At 40.4% G+C, this 22,426-nt stretch overlaps 1 protein-coding gene across 1 annotated transcript in view; it reads left to right on the top strand.

Moving 5' to 3' along the window:
• nploc4 (NPL4 homolog, ubiquitin recognition factor) overlaps positions 1-22,426 on the top strand; it is a 60,406-nt gene that overhangs the window by 1,376 nt on the left and 36,604 nt on the right. The gene's annotated exons all lie outside the window — the stretch shown is intronic.

Raw genomic sequence — 22,426 nt, 5'->3', positions numbered from 1 at the left:
CTCAGTGTTAATTTATGCATGAAGCCCTGCCGGTAGGAGAGGAGCAGGGCAGTGCTCCCCCATGCCTCTCTGGCTAACAGCAGGCATCCGTTCTGGATGCATGGCTCGACAGGGAGCTGCTTTATTTGGAGAGTGTTCTTGTGGTGTTAAATATAGTCTCATCAAAGCTGATCTCCCCCAATTCCACCACCATCCCTGGCCTGGCCCATGCGAATATCTTCCAGTAAGACTTGTTAGCCAATAATAGTGTTGTATTTACATGTACAGGTCAATTTTAGATGGTCAAATTTGATTGAGCAAATGGATGTGTAACTGATCTGTAAACGGGGACAGCGGACGATAGCGGGCTCTCTGTCCCTGCTCTCGCTTTCTATCTCAACTGGACACCAAGGCAAACATTAGAATGCACAAAAACAACGAGGTTAGCGGGAGTTGAATTCCCACATCGTTGGATCTTGAATTCCTAAAATAGAGGAGCTTTCCATCAGACTGTTGTGGAGTGTTGCAGCAGCACCTTATTAAAAATGCATGTATCTTTGTTAAAGCAGGACTCCGCTGCCTGCAGATCAGTGAAGGGAGTATTTTAGTTCCTCGCCGATGTGGAGCCAGTAAAGAGGAGAGTGAGTTTCGGGAAGAGCAAAGGGAGAGACTTGTGTGCCCTGCAGCATGCATTAAAGCGTTCTGTCTCCAGACGGATTTCCGTCAATTTGATTCGCAGTCTGAAGGAATTGGCTACCTGGTATATGATTTCTAGATGCATACAGATTGAAACAAAATTGAGCCAATCAGAGGCGCCAAATATGAAAAAGGGAATTTTTTTCTATCGCGCCGCGCCAAGCAGTCATCACTCAGCGACTCGAGAGACAGGATTACGCTGCTCGCTCCGCGGTTGCAGCTGGAGGCTATTGGGCGAGTTACATTTGCGAGGTCTGAGAAGTCTGTCCGCCACATGGCAGGGAAACAAAATAGTCATGTAAAATAATTAAAAACTGCTGTGTGTTTTTGGTTTTACGAGTCGCCTTTTTTGCAACTCTGCTTGTTTACCGACGTCACAGCCACCACGCTGCTTGCACTCGCTGCTATACCGATTAGCTAACGTTAGCTTAATAGTAGGCTTGGGCGGTATGACGGTATTACGGTATACCAGGGTATTTCGAAATCCCGTCGGTATGATTTTCAATACTGTCACGTCACAGACTGTGCGCCAAATCTGTAGTGCACAGCACGCGCCAGCAGAGGGCAGGGCAGTCTGTCTTTCCCCGTCTCAGTCAGAGCAGAGCAGAGCTGAGCAGAGCAGGTGACGCAACGCGCGTGTTCCGTTGGGTCTTTCATCTTGCATGTGTTAATCTGCACGATAAATAAAGACTTATTCTTCTATAGAATGCGGTTATGGACCGTTTATTAACCATGGGCCCACTTCCAGACATTGGATGATTGAGGAAACGGAGCGTTTTTCTAACGTTTTGAAATTGATTCGTGCATGAATGTGGACTCAGGGACACGTTGTTTGGGTACCGGTAAGTTATGTTATGGTTAATCGATTGGAAGATGAACGTATGAGATATGAATGCTGGTAGGTAGTAGAGCTGCCGCGGTATCGGTATTACCGCGGTATCGCTGTTACATCATGCCCACCGCAGCGTTGGGCTGAATACCGGCATCACCGCTGTTTTTTATTATATTATTATTATTATTACGCTCTCGTTGGGCTTGCGGCTCTGCAGATATACCCTACTTCTCTGTCGAGATTCCAAGCGACCCTATTGGGTACCAGAAAAGTCACATGAAACACTGCAGACCACTGATTGGTCAGAAGAGATACGCGTCACATGCTTGGAGCATCTTGCAGTGCGTTTACTTCCTGAATCTCAGCCATCACAACACGGCTAATAGTACGTTAGCTCCCACCGGAGACCGGAGTGGATTACCGACGCCGTCGCTCCTCAGGGAACGAGGCATAATGATTTTACTGCAACGAAATGTTATAATAAAAGCCCTTCGTTCTATACACTTGTCTGATTGAAAACTTTATTAACAGACCGCAGAATGGGTACATCTCGGCACGCTCTGAGCAAAGAAAGGAACTTAGATATTAATTGAGTAACGCTTGCCTTGCTATGTGGTCCGGTAAATACGAACGTGTAACTATACTAACGTTAATGCCACAAATCGAATGCCTTTGTAATCATAAGTAGTAACGTTATAATAATAAGAAGAAGAAAGGGTCGGGGGGGTAACCGGCGGGCGCGACACCGAGGGGAGACTTCGAATCAGTGTTTCACTTTTAATAACGAATGCGTGCATGCCGAATCCCAAACAATATTCATGCTGCAAAGTCATCCTCTAAAGATAGACATTTAGACTAGAGGCAGGCTATATGCTATATAAAGAGTAGACTACAAAAAAAATGCATTCAAACTTTTTTTTGTGTGTGTGTGCGGTAATACCGCGGCGGTAGGAAATATTTTGCAAATGTGTGCGGTAAGGAAAACATTAATACCGCGGCAGCTCTAGTAGGTAGTGTATGTTTGGTAAAGCGTTCCAGTTCGACTGTGTGTGTGCGTATTGGCTTCGCGATTCACTACATTGGTTTAATGGCTTAAGCTGGGTTTTTTAAATGATTATTATTATTTTTTTATCTTTTTCCCCCTCCTTCTTTTTCTGATTTTTCTCCCATCCCACTGTTAGTCGTTATGCAAATTACCAACCCCCTTCCTGGTTGTTGCGCACTTTCCCCTACTGTTGGTCCGAGAGGCCGGAGACTGTCACATGCTTTCCTCTGACGCATGTGCAGCCAGCCGGCAGCCAGCCTGGCCGCGCAGATTCTCACTGGCAGAGTGTAACGTGTGGGAGGCTGCACTACCTCTCACCAGATCCTACCTTCGCTGAGCAGGCGCCCCGACCGAACTGTAGGGGTCGCTGTCCACAACGCCCAGGACCCACCCACGGCTCCCCTCCCCCTAACTCAGCCAAGCGAGTTAGTATAGCGATCAGCCCGAGCCAAGGCAATGCTGACTCTCCGTGAGTCGAGACCGCAGCCTCTTGCATTGGTGACGAGCACAATCTCCGCTACGCCACCTGACTGCCTTAAGCTGGGTTTTGATTATCACTTAATCAATGCAGAATACATTTTGTGCGTCTGTATGTGTAGTTGTGTACTACTGTCATGAGTTTGAGTCATATTGCTCTAATGTCAGCCTCCGTTATACGTTCCGTATGACTCCTTTCATATCTGTGTGTATCGAATGTGCGCGCTGGTTTGTTTACACTTGGTAACACGGGTCGCTAAGGAATTTAGGCTCGAGGTTGAAGAGAGTGCACTTTTAGGTTGAAAGAACGGCCCTAATGTCAACGTGTTTCAATATAAGCGTTATGTATAGTGATAACGAGTTACGAGTATATTGCTAACTTAGCTCCGCTCCACCCCTGTCAGGATCTATGGGTAACATTACTGTATATTTGCATATCGTATATGTCACAAATGTAACATTACTATATTCCTGTATGTCATGATGTCAATGTCATAAATGTCACTATGAATTGAAAATGGGGGACCCTGATGACAATTGTGTGTATTGAGCTGTACTGTATTGTACCCATTCTGCAATCTGTTAATAAAATGTTCAATCAATCAATATTTAGCAGAATGGGTACAATACAGTATGGCTCAATACACACAATTGTTAACACTTTGGTTGCCTAAGGTTAAATTCATGATATACCATAGATTGCCAGCGCTATTTGTCTATGGAGAAAGTCCCCTTCTTTGCAGGGCTATAACTTTTTAAATTCTATTGCTACATTGCCATTATTAGGGCCCATTCAAAGTCCTATATGTATTGTTCATTGTGTAGCAACGTTAAACTTTTTCATTCACATATTCATAGTAAAGTATGGTCTAATGTATAAGTATGTTTTCATCTCTTTCTGCAGCTTTCTCCAGAACGTGATATATAGCCCCAAATGCATTATATTGATGATGAAATACAGTTTGATGGCAATCAGCGCGATATAAAAAATTCCAACTAGACGTACTTCTAGAAGTTGCTACACGTCATCTGATGTTGACCGGATGGGCGAGGGGGCGTTTATAATTCCGTGGGCAGCGTTATACCAATCATCTAATGTGGGTCAAATGTTGATAATAGCAGTTAGTATCTAAGACGGTAACGTTACACGCTGAAACTCACCCCAGTCTCCGCGCGCCGTTGGGCGATCATCGTCGAGTAGAAATTTTATCATTATGGGATATATTTTTACCCGGTCCATCTCCAGCTTGTATAATGGTATATACGTCCAAATCATGTTGTTTATCGAGTTATTGCCAATCGATCACCGTGTAGCGGGACGAGCCAGAGTCCCATGAACCATAGCGAGCGCCCGGAAGTACTACGGTCGTCATGACAACCTCTATTCAACATCCTGTTTTGGCGATTGCGCCGATCGGCCACCAGATGGCGCTCCTGAACCGCCAGAGAGCTCAGTGGGTCCTGCTGGTGGATCTCAGGCCAGCGGAGGGACATTATGAATCCGATCGCAGATTTTTGAAATATTGATATAAGGACGCTGTACAGCGTCCCCCGGCAACTTTAGCATGGCCAGCAAAGACGTGAAAAGACGTGTCCCGGCACTCAAAGTGTTAAGGGGATGCAGACCAGAGAAAGATGTTTGTCTTGTTTACATCATCAGGGTCTCCCATTTTCAATTCATAGTGACATTTATGACATACACAACATACATGACATCATGACATTTATGACATAGGGACATACATGACTTACAGGTACATAGTACTGTTACATTTGTCACATATACGATATGCAAATATACAGTACTGTTACCCAGAGATCCTAACAGTAAATATATACATATGATGAGGAGGAGACTGTACATTAGGAGGGGGTGGGCGGGTGGTAAAAGATATATACAAACGGTGGGGAGGATACTGTCCATTGTTGTTGTGGCATAATTGAGAAATGTGTTTAGTCCCTTGTAGGGCTGCAACTAATGACTAATTTGGTAGTCGACTAATCTGTCTTATTTTTTCGATTAGTCGACTAATCGAAAACCAATTATGTAAACAAAAAAAAAGGATATTTTTTTTATTTTTATTTTTTTTATAAACTACCTATCTTTGTGAAAGTGGCTTCTCAGCTCTGGTCCAGCTGAAGACAGAGCAGAGGAACAGATTGGACATTGAGCATGACCTCAGAGTTGCTTGTCTACCATCACCCCAGACTTTGAGACTCTTGTCAGGACCAAACAACAACATCATAACATGATGATCCCAAATTTAAATAATGACTCATGAAACATTTGAATTTGGATCTTAAGCCACTTTAAATGAAAATGTATTTGAAGAACAATACAGCAATCACTCATAACAAGATAAATAAATTAAATAATACAAATTAAAGTGGAAGTGTACTTTAAATAACTAAAAAAATAATAATAAAAAAGAAATAACTAGCAGCATCTGCCCCCAGCACCGCGGCTGATGGGGCTGTAACTTGGTCCGGGACCAGGAGGGTGACGTGGAACAGCTGTAAGGGGAGAGGGGGATGAGTCAGATCAGACAGACTTCTAGGTCTTTTGTTTGCTGTGTGTGAGAGGAGTCCGTATGTGTGTGTATGTGTGTGTGTGTCTTACTCTGATCACTGTGTGAGTGAGAGGAGTGTGTGTACTGTGTAATTTGTGTGTGTGTCTTACTCTGATCGCTGTGTGAGTGAGAGGTGTGTAATTTGTGTATGTGTCTTATTCTGATCGCTGTGTGTGAATGAGAGGAGTGTGAATGTGTGTGTGTCTTACTCTGATCGCTGTGTGTGTGAGAGAGAGGAGTGTGAATGTGTGTGTCTTACTCTGATCGCTGTGTGTGAGTGAGAGGAGTGTGTGTGTCTTACTCTGATCGCTGTGTGTGAGTGAGAGGAGTGTGTATGTGTGTGTCTTACTCTGATCGCTGTGTGTGAGTGAGAGGAGTGCGTGTGTAATGTATTGTGCGTCTAGTCTGAATTGATCATCATCTCCTGCAGGGGAACAATGTTTTCAATGTCCAAAATTTGCTATGGGATCATCATATTATGATGTTGTCTGGAACCCTGAGAAGCCACTCTCACAAAGATAGGTAGTGCAAAAAAAAAAAAATTTAATGACTTAATCGACGCAACAATTTCTCGTCGACGATTTTTTATAATCGACATCGTCGATTATATCGACTAATCGTTGCAGCCCTAGTCCCTTGTTTGTATGATAACAAGCCGTTTAGTTCATGGTTCAAAGTAATGGGAAAGGGGTGCTAGCTCGTAGGGCTGGGCGATATGACGATATTATATAAATATCGGGTACAGTTCATTAACGATACACTTTTTCAACGTATCGTGGATATCGTGATGTTTTGCCCAAGAGGATTGTGTCGCGTCAATCTGTCCACACGTTACTCGTTCATATCTCAGCCTGTGCTGAGATATGCCCATTCCGCGGTCTGTTAATAAAGTTTTCAATCAGACAGATGTATGGAAAGGCTTTTATTATAACATTCGTTGTAGTAAAATCATTATGCCTCATTTAGTCATCCTGTGAAGCACTGGTCTCCTACTCGACGGCCGCGGGGAGCTAACGTTAGTAGCTTTGTTGATGTTCAGCACACGGGACATTCAGGAAGTCAAAAACTAATAACGCTTGCCGATTGGTGCTAAGAACAGCAGGGCGGGTGCAAGCGGTGTGACGTCATTGGCAGACTCGACTGTCAATCAAAATGATTATGTTTCCGTCAGAATGAATGAATGAAAACTGTATTAAAAGGTTGCAGAATGGGTACAATACAGTACAGGAGGATGAAGACCAGAAAAAGACTTTCGGCTTTTTTACATAAGGGTCCTCCATTTTCAATTCATCAAAACATTTAGAGACATACATATATACAGTAGTTTCATAAAAATGCTAAAATGCTATTTATTTATTGATTGATTGATTTAAAACTTTAACATATTGCAGAATGGGTACAGCTCAATACATACAATTGTTAAGGGGATGCAGACCAGAGAAAGACTTTAGTCTTGTTTACATCAGGGTCCCCCATTTTCAATTCATCATATTTCATATCTAAATCATATAATATCTCATATGCAATATATAATCTAATAATCTAAATCTAATATAAAAATGCTAAATGCATGGGTATTTTATTTTGTCTTTAATGTTAGCTTGCAAACTCAAATACTGTCTTGGTAAGCCTCATAATGAATTGTTTGGGGTAAAAAAGAAAAACATCGTGATGTGTATCGTGTATCACCGAAAGGTCAGAAAATATCGTGATATCATATTTAGGCCATATCGCCCAGCCCTACTAGCTCGCCATCAATCAGAAGCTAGCCACAAGACTTGCATTCACGCTCTCCAGCACACAGCCTCCCTGCCTGGCACAACAACCACAACAGTAGGGTCTATAGTCACAGTCAGGACAGTAGGCTCTACAAGTAGGCTCCCTTAAAACGCTAACGCTATTAAAAAGAAAAAATACAGTGGAGGTTAAAATAAGAATATGACTTGGCCTGAAAAAAAGATTCAGTCAGGAGATTTTTTTTTGCTTTAATCCCTGCGTTAGCTCATGTTAGCTCACTGTTTTAACGAAATGACCCAGTAAACTAAATAGTTCACTTTATTTTAATACATGATGCATTGTCTAATGTCATCTAGCCGGCTAGCAGTAGCTACAGATAGCTCCTGATATCAATGTCTTATAACATAATTGACATTATTCGTTGTTGCAGCTGTTGGCTAATTAGCTATCATGCTTCATAACTGAACATCTTATACGTTTCAGACCCTGTTAGTCAAGTTGAACTATCGCTCTGACTGGGGACGCTGAGGGCTGAATGTGATTTGACCAAAGCAGAGTATACACACAGACAGTGGAGCTGTTTGCAGAAGATAGCGAGCATTTTGACTTGTTGTGTGTAGAGCTGCCGCGATAACTGCATTACCGCGGTATCGCTGTTGCATCACGCTCACCGCAGAGTTAGGCTGAATACTGCGTCACCGCTGTTTTTTTATCATAATAATAAAGTTGGCTTGCGGCTCTGCAGATATACCCTACTCGGTTCCAAGCGACCCTAAGTGGTACCAGAAAAGTCATGTGAAACATTGCAGACCACTGACTGGTCAGAAGAGAGACGCGTCACTAGAGCTGCCGCGATAACCGCATTACCGCGGTATCGCTGTTGCATCACGCTCACCGCAGAGTTAGGCTGAATACCGCGTCACCGCTTTTTTTTTATCATAATAATAAAGTTGGCTTGCGGCTCTGCAGATATACCCTACTCGGTTCCAAGCGACCCTATTGGTCCAGCCTGGCTCTGCGGCTCTGCAGATACCCCCTACTCGACGCGTCACACTTTGTAGCCTCTGAACGAAAACAGAACGCCGCCATCTTTACTGCCTCGCTAAGGATGCATTTCATTCAGGATTTGTTTGCGACAGAACCAAGTGCAATAAACAAAAAAGAATGGATTCACTGTGTATTCTGCCTTATTTATTGATGAAACAAAACCGACATCAACCCAATTTACCACCGAGCGGAGAGTTTAGTGTCACAACAAGATCGCTGATGTGTTAAGTTTGTTGTTGTTATCCGATATACACGAGAGGTAACGTTAAACCCGGGTTTGCTTGGTAGAATACACAATGAGAGGTAACGTTAGCTTTGGCAGAATAGACGCAACGAGAGTCTGGTTAATGTTGTTATTGATTGATTGATTGAAACTGTGTTAAACTCTGGCTTGCTGCAAGCCCTCGGACATCTATGCCCACGGAGCTTTCAGTGTACACAAGCGAGCGGCGGCGGCCCCGCCTGCATCCCCATTCCCCAAACGGAGTAGTACCTGGCTGCAGTGGAAAAGGAACGAAGTACCAGGTGCCTAAAGCGGGTCGAGTCGAGTAGGTAATATGCAGTGGAAAAGCGCCATTAGACTAGAGGCAGGCTATAAGAGTAGACTACTAAAAAAAAAAAAAAAAAATGCATTCAAACTTTTTTTTTTTTGTGCGCACTGTGCGGTAATTACCGCGGCGGTAGGAAATATTTCGCAAATTCGTGCGGTAAGGAAAATATCAATACAGCTCTACGCGTCACACTTTGTAGCCTCTGAAGTCTGAACAAAAACAGAACGCCGGCGCCGCCATCTTTACTGCCTCGCTAAGGATGCATTTCATTCAGGATTTGTTTGCGTCTTTGCGACAGAACCAAGTGCAATAAACAAAAAAGAATGGATTCACTGTGTATTCTGCCTTATTTATTGATGAAACAAAACCGACATCAACCCAATTTACCACCGAGCGGAGAGTTTAGTGTCACAACAAGATCGCTGATGTGTTATGTTTGTTGTTGTTATTACTATTAGCCTAATACTACCGTCAGCCGATATACACGAGAGGTAACGTTAAACCCGGGTTTGCTTGGTAGAATACACAATGAGAGGTAACGTTAGCTTTGGCAGAATAGACGCAACGAGAGTCTGGTTAATGTTGTTATTGATTGATTGTAGGGCTGTCTTAAATGCTTCGAAGCTTCGAACGTTCGATTCGATGGCACAAGCTTCGAACATTAAAAAAAAAATCGAAGTTTGTGTGTGTGTGTGAACTACCCATCCCAGTTAGGACAGCCGAATCCCGTCCAATCTTTCGCCGTCGACTAAAGACTCACTTCTTCAACCATTATCTGAAATGATAAAAAAATTAGGGCTGTCAGTTTATCGCGTTAATTAGATTAATTAATTACACAGCAAATTATCGCGTTATGAAAATTAACTCAAAATTAATTACAAAAAAAAAGTTTTTTTTTTTTTTTTTTTTTTTTTTTATAAATAACTTTTTTTTATCTCATTCATTCCATAAGAACGTAGAATACACATTACAGACTTTTTTTTATATGGTCCATTTGCATGTTCTTGGTATCTGATTCTAGGGACATCTATGGATCTCAGGGAATGTATTCCCAGTGTCCGAAATACTGTGTCTGTTACTAGGCTTGAGTAAATTGTAATGAACCAAATGAGAATATCAATAAATTTTTTTTTTATCTTTGACTGTGAATAACACTATGCTCAAATTGACCAGACCTGAAAAATCTAAGCAAATTAATAGATGGAAGATGATTAAACAGAAAGTTTTGTAGATACTGTACTGAATTCTGCCATCCGGACACATGCAATTTGAAATATGATTATAGAATATAGAATATCAGGCATAAAATGGTTATGCGATTAAAATGCGATTAATTAGATTAATTAATTACAAATCCTGTAATTAATTAGATTAATTTTTTTAATCGCCTGACAGCACTAAAAAAAATAAAATAAAAATCTAACCGTGACTAACCTTACTGTCATGCACTTGTCCTAATAAACTAACCTACACTGTAACACGCAACACTTTGATGAACATTGTTAGTTGTACCATTCTTGCTGTCTTGTCGTACAGAACTTGTAAGTCGCTTTGGATAAAAGCGTCAGCTAAATGACTAAATGTAAGTGTGTGTGTGTGTAGGTGTGTGTGTAGGTGTGTGTGTGTGTGCGCGCACCTTGTAGAATTCCACACATAAGAAAGAAAGATACTGGGATGAATAAACAAAATAGGAAATAAAATGTAGAAATGCATGCAATACATAAATAAATATGAATCTCCATATATGAAATATAACATTTAGATAAGGTGCTACTGAGATGTTTTGGTGAGTTCTTTGTTTTTTTGTGGAAGTTGCCCTTCTTAAAAATGCATGAACATTCACTGATAATTGGTCTGTAGTGGAGTCTACAAGGTCTACATTGCCGGACCATGTAGAATCCGGACCTTGTAGACTGACATAATTCTGTGCATAGTTTAGTCTACACAGGCCATATTTCAAATAATCAAAATCTTACTTCATTCATCTTAAACATTCTTGATTTGGGCGATTGGTAGTTCCCATGAAATCTGAAGTTGTTCAAACGACAACAGCGATCCACCTTGAATTAAATCACACAGCCGAGTGAAACCTTGTTGGATGCGTCAGTCACGAAAGGGGCTACTTAATTAATTAATCCAACCCACTTTATTTATAGAGCACATTTAAAAACAACAACGTTTACGAAAGTGCTGTACAAGTCCCACAACATAAGATAAAAAAAAAAAAGTAATTTTTTTTTTTTTTTTTTTTTTTCTCTCGAAGCTTCGAATTAAAATCGAAGCTCGGCCCCGAAGCTTCGATTGCCAAAAAAAGCTTCGAAGGTCAGCCCTAATTGATTGATTGATTGATTGAAACTGTGTTAAACTCTGGCTTGCTGCAAGCCCTCGGACATCTATGCCCACGGAGCTTTCAGTGTACACAAGCGAGCGGCCCCGCCTGCATCCCGATTCCCCACACGGAGACAAACGGAGTAGTACCTGGCTGCAGTGGAAAAGGAACGAAGTACCAGGTGCCTAAAGCGGGTCGAGTCGAGTAGGTACTATGCAGTGGAAAAGCGCCATTAGACTAGAGGCAGGCTATAAGAGTAGACTACTAAAAAAAAAAAAATGCATTCAAACTTTTTTTTTCTTTTGTGCGCACTGTGCGGTAATAACCGCGGCGGTAGGAAATATTTCGCAAATTCGTGCGGTAAGGAAAATATCAATACCGCGGCAGCTCTAGTTGTGTGGTGGCGATGTCTCGCAGATAATACAACTACAAGTATAATTATATAATATATAAAAAAAAATATATATATTTATTATTTTTTTATAAAACCAAAAACGATCGGTATCGGCCGATATGGCTCATAGACGATCGGTGATCGGTATCAGTGGCAAAAAACGTGATCGGGGCATCCCTAGACTGTATGCATCAAAGGGTTAAATCAAGGATTTTTAAGTGCTTTAGAGGAAATGTCAAAATATCGCGATATATACTGTGATATAGCCAAAAAATATCACGATATCCTTTAGAGGCCATATCGCCCAGCCTAGTGATGCACGATATATCGGCCGCCGATATGGCCGTTTTTTTACACATCGGTATCGGTCCGATATCAAGATAGGGCCGATATTAAAAAAAAAAAAAAAAAAAAAATCTTTTTTTTCTTCTTTTTACATGTTTTGGCCTTAAATAGTTTCAAAATATCAGTAATTTCTGAAAATAAGTTACAAAAGTAAAAAAAATTATGCGTTTTGGAAAATATTTCTTTATTTGATTATCATAAAAAAGTGTTTTCTATACAGAGATATCGACATCGGTAAATATCGGTATCGGCCAGAACAGCAATATTAATATCGGTTATCGGTATCGGCCACAATTTTCACATCGGTGCATCACTAGCCCAGCTAGGGCTGGGCGATATGGCCTAAATATGATATCACGATATTTTCTGACCTTTCGGCGATACACGATACGCATCACGATGTTTTTCTTTTTTTCCCCCAAACAATTCATTATGAGGCTTACCAAGACAGTATTTGAGTTTGCAAGCTAACATTAAAGACAAAATAAAATACCCATGCATTTAGCATTTTTATATTATATATTAGATTTAGATTGGATTATTAGATTATATATTGCATATATTTAGCAATGAGATATTATATGATTTAGATACGAAATATGATGAGTTGAAAATGGGGGACCTGATGTAAACAAGACGAAAGTCTTTCTCTGGTCTGCATCCTCCAGTCCACTGTTGACTGTTGTTGTATTGAGCTGTACTGTATTGTACCTATGCTGCAATCTGTTAATAACGTTTATATTCATTCAGTCGGCAAACAGAATCATTTTGATTGACAGTCGCGTCTGCCAATTACGTCACATCGCTTGCACCCGCCCTGCTGTTCTTAGCACCAATCGGCAAGCACGTATTAATTTTTTACTTCCGCTATTGGGGAGCTCAATGAAAACAACAATGGCAGCGGTAGCTCGCCGCGGCCGACTTTTACCTTTTAGCTCTGCAGAATGACTAAACGACTGGAGGCATAATGATTTTACTGCAACGGATGTTATAATAAAAGCATTTCCATACATCTGTCTGATTGAACGTTATTAACAGACCGCAGAATGGGCACAACGGAGTCAGCACGGGCTGAGATATGAACGGCTAATGCTTGCTATATCTAGGTCGACCTCGGTCGTTGCTATGTAAATACGCTGATGTTATTGAAAGTGTAACTATATAACGTCAATGCCACAAAACGAATGCCTTTGTTATCATAAGTAGTAACTTTTGATGCAGTAGTGTGTGTGTGGGGCGGCGCTGTTCAAAAGTGTCAACGTGTGGACCAGATTGACGCAACACAAGCCTCTTGGGCAAAACATCACGATATCCACGATACGTTTAAAAAGTGTATCGTTAATGAACTGTACCCGATATTTATATAATATCGTCATATCGCCCAGCCCTAAGCCCAGCCCTATTCAGTATGCGCTGTATACTGAAAGAATACATGAATATGTTATTTTAACCACTAACGGAACTAGGGATGCACCGATATGAAAATTTGCGGCCGATACCGATTGTTCAACTAACACAATCGGCCGATACTGATATTTGTGGCAATTTTTTTTTTTTTTTTTTATGAAACTACTGTATATTTGTATGTCTCTAAATGTTTTGGTGAATTGAAAATGGAGGACCCTTATGTAAAAAAGCCGAAAGTCTTTTTCTGGTCTTCATCCTCCAGTCTTAGTTGTTGTTGTATTGAGCTGTACTGTATTTTACCCATTCTGCAATCTGTTAATAAAGTTTTCAATCAGACAAATGTATAGAAAAGTTTATTATAATCATATAACAAAAAATTATATTGTTTATGAAAATGTTTTAGCCCTATTATTATTTTAGGCATGGCAACAAATAAAATAATAATAATAAAATGAATAAATAAAATATTAAATAAAGTTCAGTATACAGTTACAAATTATAAAAGTAACTAGTTACTTCAGAAAGATCTATCTCTTTCAATGTTGTGGTATAACCCAAAAATCACTCCCAGACTGGACAATCCACTTTTACGAATTTTCATGTGAAATAGTGAAGATCTTACATAAACGCCTGACCTTTAGTGGATATTCCTTACCATCAAAAACCTGTTGCTCTCTGCAGGAGGTAAAACCCTTAAAAATAATGTATGGCATTGTCAACAACCTAATATTACACAGGTGGGGCAAGTGATCGAAAGTGGAAATATGATAACCTTTTAACCCATTCTCTGCCACGCATCGCTGTTTGATCTCTGCCAGTACTGTAAGTCTATGGAGATGTTCACCTTCTTTGCAGGGCTATAACTTTTTAAATTGTATTGCTAAATTGACATTACTATGGCCCATTCAACATCGATTACCTATCGTTCAGGACATCGGCGTATTTAGACCACTATCAGTAGGGCACGTGCCCTACTGATGATCATCTGTGCCCCACTGATAATTTTTTTTTTTTTTTTTTTTTTACTTTTTTTTTCCCTTTTTTAACATGATCAAATGATCATTTAACATGATCAAATAATTATTATAATATTTTTTACTTCGCTTTGAAATATTATAGTGAAATATTTTGCACTGCATTTATCTTGTTGAAATCCTCCAACAGGCTCTTTTTTGTAAGTTGACTGGTTTGCACACCAATAATACAGTGCAATAATAGAATAGTAGAATAGATAGTAAAATTATGCAATAGAATGGCCAGAGTAAAATAGTGCTACAGTACAATCAACAGCGGGGTGTATTAGAAGGCTATGGTGAAGAGGTACGTTTTTAGCTTATTTCTGAAAATATTAAGAGATCTAGCTTCCCTAATGTCCATAGGTAGTGTGTTCCATAACTTTGGTGCATAGTTAGCAAAGGCTGCATCCCTGATTTTCTTTAGACTGTGGCTTGGAACCTTCAATAGACCAGTAGTAGATGATCGCAATGTTTATACTTTGTATATAAGGAGGAGGACCTTGAAATCAATTGTAAATGTTACCAGAAGCCAGTGTAGGTTACTTACTTGTAACTTCGGGTTTGATCCAATGAGTAAGTTGCCCCATATTGCTCTGTAACATTTCTTTTTTTGTTATAGGACCGACTAGTAGGATTTCAGTTTTGCCCTCATTTAATTTTAGGAAGTTGTTCATCATCCATTTGTTTATTGCTAAGAGACAGGCGGAAATGGAGTTTATAGCTGTGTGATCATTTGGTTCAGCGGAGATGTACAATTGTGTGTCATCTGCGTAACTATGGAAACATACATTGTGCTTTCTAATGATGTCTCAATGTTCAATGCAATGTTCAATGCAAGTAAAGCACTTTAAACTTTAAGTATGACTAAATGCTTTCTTGACTATATATATAGTAACTTCCAAAATGCATAGATTTCTATGTATTTTAGGGGTTTGGGTGGCTAGCTCTTTTTAATATAAATGTCAGATTGTAGGGATGCACCGATATGAAAATTGGCCGCCGATACCGATACCGATTGTTCAACTAACACTATCGGCCGATACCGATACCGATACCGATATTTGTATATTTGTATATAAGTATTTGTAAATTTTTATTTATTTTTTTTTAATGAAACTACTGTATATTTGTATGTGTATGTTTGTATTTGTAGGCCTCTTTACTTACTTAAAAAAAGGAAACGTCAAGAAATATGTTTATGGTATCACTATCTCTCTCCCAGTATCGTCTTGCGGCCTGCAGAGGGATACTATTTTCTCAACCAGAGCTTTCAACCAATGCAATGGAACCATTCTTGCGGCCTGCAGCAGGATACTATTCTCTCAACCAGAGCTTTCAACCAATGCAATGGAACCATTTTGATTGACAGTCGATTCGGCCAATTACGCCACACCGGTGACCGCTAGCACCCACCTCCTGCTGTCCTTACCACCAATCGGCAAGCGTTTATAAATTTTTCTACTTCCGGGCATTCTGTTTGCGAGAGCAGAACACACTTAGCTACGTTAGCTGCCCGGCCCGCCGACCGGCGCTCCACGCATGACCAAATGAGACATAATGATTTTACTGCAACAAATGTTATAATAAAACAAAGCCTTTCTATACATTTGTCTGGTTGAAAACTTTATTAACAGATTGCAGAATGTGTAGTTGGGTACGGAATGAGCAACGGAATGGAACCGAGCTATGAACGTACTAACGGAGTAATGCCTTGTTTACTGCTATCTTCGGGTAAATAATATGCTTGTTATTGAACGTGTAACACTTCATTTTAACAGCAGATACTTTCTTAAATGCCATCTTCCCGAGAGAGGGTGTTGACGGGGAGTTGTGTTATTAATAGCATTGAACAGCTAACCGAAAGCTAGCGTTAACTATTGTTAAAGGTTTAGCCATAACGTTACCTTGGCTAAAGTTGCGGCTATTCATAATGCAGCAATAATGACTGCAGACCTGCAAGCAAAGTACAGCAAGTTGACAAAGGAGTATTCCAACGCAAATCACATTTTCACCAGTAACGTTAGTCTTGCATCTAATAGCTAATAACGTAGCTACGTTAGCTGCCCGACCGGCGCTCCACGCATGACCAAATGAGACATAATGATTTTACTGCAACAAATGTTATAATAAAACAAAGCCTTTCTATACATTTGTCTGGTTGAAAACTTTATTAACAGATTGCAGAATGTGTAGTTGGGTACGGACTACGGAATGAGCAACGGAATGGAACCGAGCTAATGAACGGACTCGGAGTAATGCCTTGCTGCTATGGGTAATAATAATATGCTGATGTTATTGTCCGTGTAACACTAACTATATAACGCTAATGCCACAAAACGAATGCCTTGTTAATCATAAGTAGTTACTTTGATGCAGTAGATTGTGTGTGTGTGTGGGGGACGGCGGGCGTTGTGCAGGTAGATCGCGCGAGTGAACTTTTTTTTTTTGCCTTTTGACGCTACACAAATTGATGGGTATTTATCGGCGACTGCTATCGGCACATTTGAGCTTATCGGCCGATAGGCCGATAGCAGTCAACAAGGCACTTATCGGCCGATACCGATACCCGACCGATATATCGGTGCACCCCTATCAGATTGTTTTATTTATTTCATAGATTTCTATGCATTTCAGGAGTTTGGGGGGCTGGCTCCCCAAAATAATTAAATAACATAACCCTAACCTAACCCTAAAACTGAAATAAAGTTTAAAAAAGAAAATCCACCCATTTTCGCCCACAAACCGGCCAAAACCGGCCAAATTCTTTTTCGCGGTTGCGCTACACGCTCCCGCTTCATAGTTTTTGGTGCCCTTCTGTGCCCTACTGAAGTGCTGGGTCTAGATACACCCCTGGTTCAGGATGTAGGAACGTTTAACTTTTTCATTCACACATTCATACCAAAATACCGTCTAGAGCATAGGTGTCAAACTCACGGCCCGCGGGCCAAATCCGGCCCGCCACGTCATTTGATGTGGCCCCCCAAGAGCTCAGGTAAAAAAATATATATATATATATATATTTTTTTTTACATTAATATTGGGTTAAAAAATAGCAGTGTTAAAATAATTGTGTGTTAATGCGTTAATAAAGCTTTAACTTTGACAGCCTTAGTTATTACACATTCTTACACATACATGTATGTTGAACATCTGAGGTAACAAAGGAAAAAAGCCAAAAGCACTTACTCCTCAGACATTCTTTGACAATTTTACAGCCCAAAATACAAAAAAGATCCAGGCGGAATAGGTAACAAAGGGTTGAAGAAATATTGTCTGAACTGTCAGATGCAAACTGGCTGTGTGACATAACCGAGCATCTAGCTCAATTGAATAAGAAGCTGTAGGGACGCAAACAAGTCCCACCCAAAACTTGACCAATATAGTTGTGAACTGAGACAACCCTTATTTTGTTATTTTTGAGTACAGTTACAGTTGTGTGTTCATGCAGACACATAATAGCAATTTCATTACGAATTGAAAATGGGGGACCCTGATGTAAACAAGTCGAAAGTCTTTCTCTGGTCTGCATCCCCTTAACAATTGTGTGTATTGCGCTGTACTGTACTGTACCCATTCTGCAATCTGTTAATTAAAGTTAATTAAACTATCTTCCATTAGTTGGATGTATGGCCTCTGCAAGGATGTGTGCAGCCATTTGTTTTTGTAACATCTGCTACATCTGTCCCACGTGTTCTTTGCAGCTCACAGTTGTTAGTTCTGCCCCTCTTGACTGTGACAAAAAGGTTTTGAACAAACTTAATGTCATAGCTTGTATTTGATGATATTCTTCTTTGTTATTTACTTGAATGATTTGATCATTGATTGGTGGAGTAATATGGGGTTCTGATAAACTAAAATTATTTGTTAAAATAACATAAGCTAACATATATTTTTACATTTATGCAAATGAATATGCAATATGTATAACTTGAATAAGTAATAAATACAGAAACACCATGTTTAACAATATGTAAATGTGTAGCTACATTTATTTTACATTACATTAACATTTATACGGTCTTTGGCCCTTTGAGGGCAACCATAATGCTGATGTGGCCCTCTGTGAAAATGAGTTTGACACCCCTGCAGGGACCGAAACTAAAGCCTGCCGCCCGCCAGGGGCGGTCTGTTTTTACCTTTGGCGCATGACACTTAGAGGGCTGCCCGCCGTGTGGCGTGTAGACGTGTAGTTCATAAGCAGGCCCCTAAAAATATTTGTATGCGAACTAGTGATGCACGATATATCGGCCGCCGATATAATATCGGCCGATATGGCCGTTTTTTTACACATCGGTATCGGTCCGATATCAAGATAGGGCCGATATCCGATATTATAAAAAAAAAAAAAAAAGATTTTTTTTTTTTTTTTTTTTTTTTTTTTTTTATACATGTTTTGGCCTTAAATAGTTTCAAAATATCAGTCATTTCTGAAAATAAGTTACAAAAGTAAAAAAATTATGCGTTTTGGAAAATAGCTCTTTATTTGATTATCATAAAAAAGTGTTTTCTATACAGAGATATCGACATCGGTAAATATCGGTATCGGCCAGAACAGCAATATTAATATCGGTTATCGGTATCGGCCACAATTTTCACATCGGTGCATCACTAATGCGAACGGTAAAAATCAATTACGCGCACGCTGTGCGAATACAGATTATAGCCTCTCTCGTCTTTTTTTTCCTCCGCTGCGAGATCGTTAAAAAACTACAAGTCCCACATTGCACTCAAGCCAACGGTCCAATCACAGTAGAGTGAAGTGACTGGTTTCATGGGAAATAAAGCAAATGACCAATCGGAAGCTCTAATTTTTCTTGTTTACTTCCTGAAACTCCGCGATCAGGGCTCTCGTTTTCCGAGACACCAACTTATTATAGTCTCTCTTACCAATAGCAATAGATTTTAGAACACCTAGATTTATCGATAGCAATAGTAATATAACGTTAATGCAACAAAACGAATGCCTTGCTTTGTTAATCATAACGTTGATGCAGTAGCGTGTGTTGGCTGTAACGGACATGACAATAACATAACGTGTACACATTAAAATTGCGATAATCTATTCTAACATTTTCAAATCGATGCAGTTGAATTTCCCCCTTAGGATCGATGCATTGTTACACCCCTACACCAAAGTCACTGGCCCACTGTGTATCTGTGTGTATAATAACTTGGCTAGCGTTATCAACAGCAGAGGTGGGCAATGGGTCCAGCTGCAGCACCGGAGTGCAAGCGATGTGATGTAATTGGCAGACTCGACTGTCAATCAATGGTCTACCTGACACGCAAACTCAAACAATGTTTCTGTACTGGAGGTGTGATTGATTGATTGATTGAAAACTTTATTAACAGATTGCAGAATGGGTACAATACAGTACAGCTCAATACACACAATTGTTAAGGGGATGCAGACCAGAGAAAGACTTTCGTCTTGTTTACATCAGGGTCCCCCATTTCAATTAATCAGGAAAGTGTACAGTAGGAAAGTGTACAGTATTTCAATAGGCAACCCTGAAAGGATTATTTTTCTAGAAGAGCAACACAGCCAAAACAGACAGTGGAGCTGTTTGCAGATAGCAAGCATTTTGACTTATTGCGTGGTGGCGATGTCTCGCAGATAATACAACTACAAGTATGATTATATAATATATATTTTATTTAAAAAAAAATTGTATATATAAAATATATATTGGCAGGTAAGAAATATGCTTGGCGGGTAGACTCTTCCCATCTACCCGCCACTGGCCGGTGAGTCAAAAAGTTAATTTCGCTCCCTGCACCCCTGGTCTAGAGTATAAATATGTTTTAAATTTTATCGTTTTCTGCAGTATTTCCCAGAACGTGAGATATAGGCACAAATGCATATATTAGATCATCAAATGCAGTTTGATACCGATCGACGCTATATTAAAAATGTCAACTGTACATGGTCCTAAGGGTTATGTGGGTGAACGGAGTCGGGGGGGGTCGTTTATAATTCCGTGATAGTCGTTAGATGCTTCATGTAGTATGGGTGATATATTGATCAGAGCAGTTTGTATCGAAAATTATAAACAAAAACGCTGAAACTCACGGCAGTCTCCTCGTACCGTTGGGCGATGAGAGTGGAGCAAACAGATCCCAGTTATGTGGTGGGGATCTAGGCGATCCATTTCCGGTTTGTATATTACTAATACACGCCCAAATCATGTAGATTGAGTTATGGCAAAGATCCATATCCACGATGTGTGTATTGAGTCCCGCGATGATAAACGAGTGGCCGGACGGAATTAGGGGACGGACCGAGCTGCAACGGGCATTTCCGGTTTGGCAACTCTCCGATCAGCCACCAGGTGGCAGTATTGAAGCGTTGCAGAGTTGTGCTGAGTCCCGCAGCATCTGACAAGGCTCCGTGTGCTGGTAGAGGGTACGCTCATGCACTTGCTGTGGCACTGCCTGCTTGTTAGGAAATTTTGGTTGGACATTGCTGAGGACCTGTCAGTTACTCTCCAAATTGATATTAATCCTTGCCCTATAACTGGTATATTGGGTGTAAAAATGGACACTTCTCTTAGCAAAGATTGTAAATAATATTGTAGCACTGGCTTTTCTAGCATGCAAACTGATTATTTTAATGAACTGGAAAGAACGCAAACCGAACTGCTTCAGTTTGGAGAACTGGCGCAAGGACTTCATGGACTTGATATCAATGGAACAGGCTGCTCTATCTCTTCAACGGGAGTGATAGGCCCGATGGCCTTCAAGGTCCCTGGAACTTTATTAGATCACTATCTGGAATATGTTTGTGTACTGAACCTTTGTAACACTCTGCAACCCCCCCCCTCACCCCCTTATTATTATTATTATTATTATTATTATTATTATTATTATTATTATTATTATTATTATTATTATTATTATTATTATTATTATTATTATTATTATTTGTCTTAGTTTGTCTTGTCATGTATGATTTGTCTTGCTTGTGAAAAATAAAAACTTTAAATATGAAAAAAGAAAGTAACTATTGCGTTACTTTCAAGTACGGTACATCAGTCATGCAGCTCATTCATGCCCACGCCCACAGTTTTCTTCACAATCGAATATTCGTTGACAGCCCTACTTAAAGGGGAACTCCACTTTTTTTGGAAATTAGCTTATTTAACATCTTCCCTGGAGTTGGACAAGAAGATGCATACCTTTTTTGTCTCTGTGCGTGCATTTTAGCTTTGGGAATAGACGCTCCGTTAGCATAGCTTAGCTTCATCACTGGAAGTGAGGCAGGACAGTAGCCTTACAGTGCCTTACAGTGTATTGCAAGGTCTGACATTGACCAAACCTGATATGCATGACCTTGGTGGGCTCTAGGTCAACTCCTGAAAAGGGGGTCAATGTCAGACCTTGCAATCAAAAGTTAGGGGGCGCACTGAAATTATGGCAAGGGTTATTAGCCCCCTAACTTTTGATTGCAAAGTCTGACATTGACCCCCTTTTCAGGAGTTGACCTAGAGCCCACCAAGGTCATGCATATCAAGTTTGGTCAATGTCAGACCTTGCAATACACTGTAAGGCACTGTAAGGCTACTGTCCTGCCTCACTTCCAGTGATGAAGCTAAGCTATGCTAACGGAGCGTCTATTCCCAAAGCTAAAATGCACGCACAGAGACAAAAAAGGTATGCATCTTCTTGTCTAACTCCAGGGAAGATGTTAAATAAGCTAATTTCCAAAAAAAGTGGAGTTCCCCTTTAACAGTAACTGCACTGTGCACTGCACACTACACCACCCCTGAGTATTGGAAAGCCAAACTTTACCCCACTGGACCGAAAACCTGCAGCAAACCATGACTTCAAAACCGAGGTACATACCGAACCGTGGTTTTTGTGTACCGTTACACCCCTAATATATTCTAGATGACCAGAGTGTTTGCACCGACCTCACGATTTGGTCAGTAACCCGATGCGCAGCCATTATGGCGATAAACATTGACGTGAACAACAGGTGATTGCACGCTGGATTTAAGA

This window comes from Notolepis coatsorum, assembly GCF_963971535.1.
Source record: "Notolepis coatsorum genome assembly, chromosome: 10".
NCBI classification, from domain to species: Eukaryota; Metazoa; Chordata; class Actinopteri; order Aulopiformes; family Paralepididae; genus Notolepis; species Notolepis coatsorum.
Note: the sequence above shows the minus strand (reverse complement) of the source record. Positions and strands in the feature narration are given on the sequence as shown.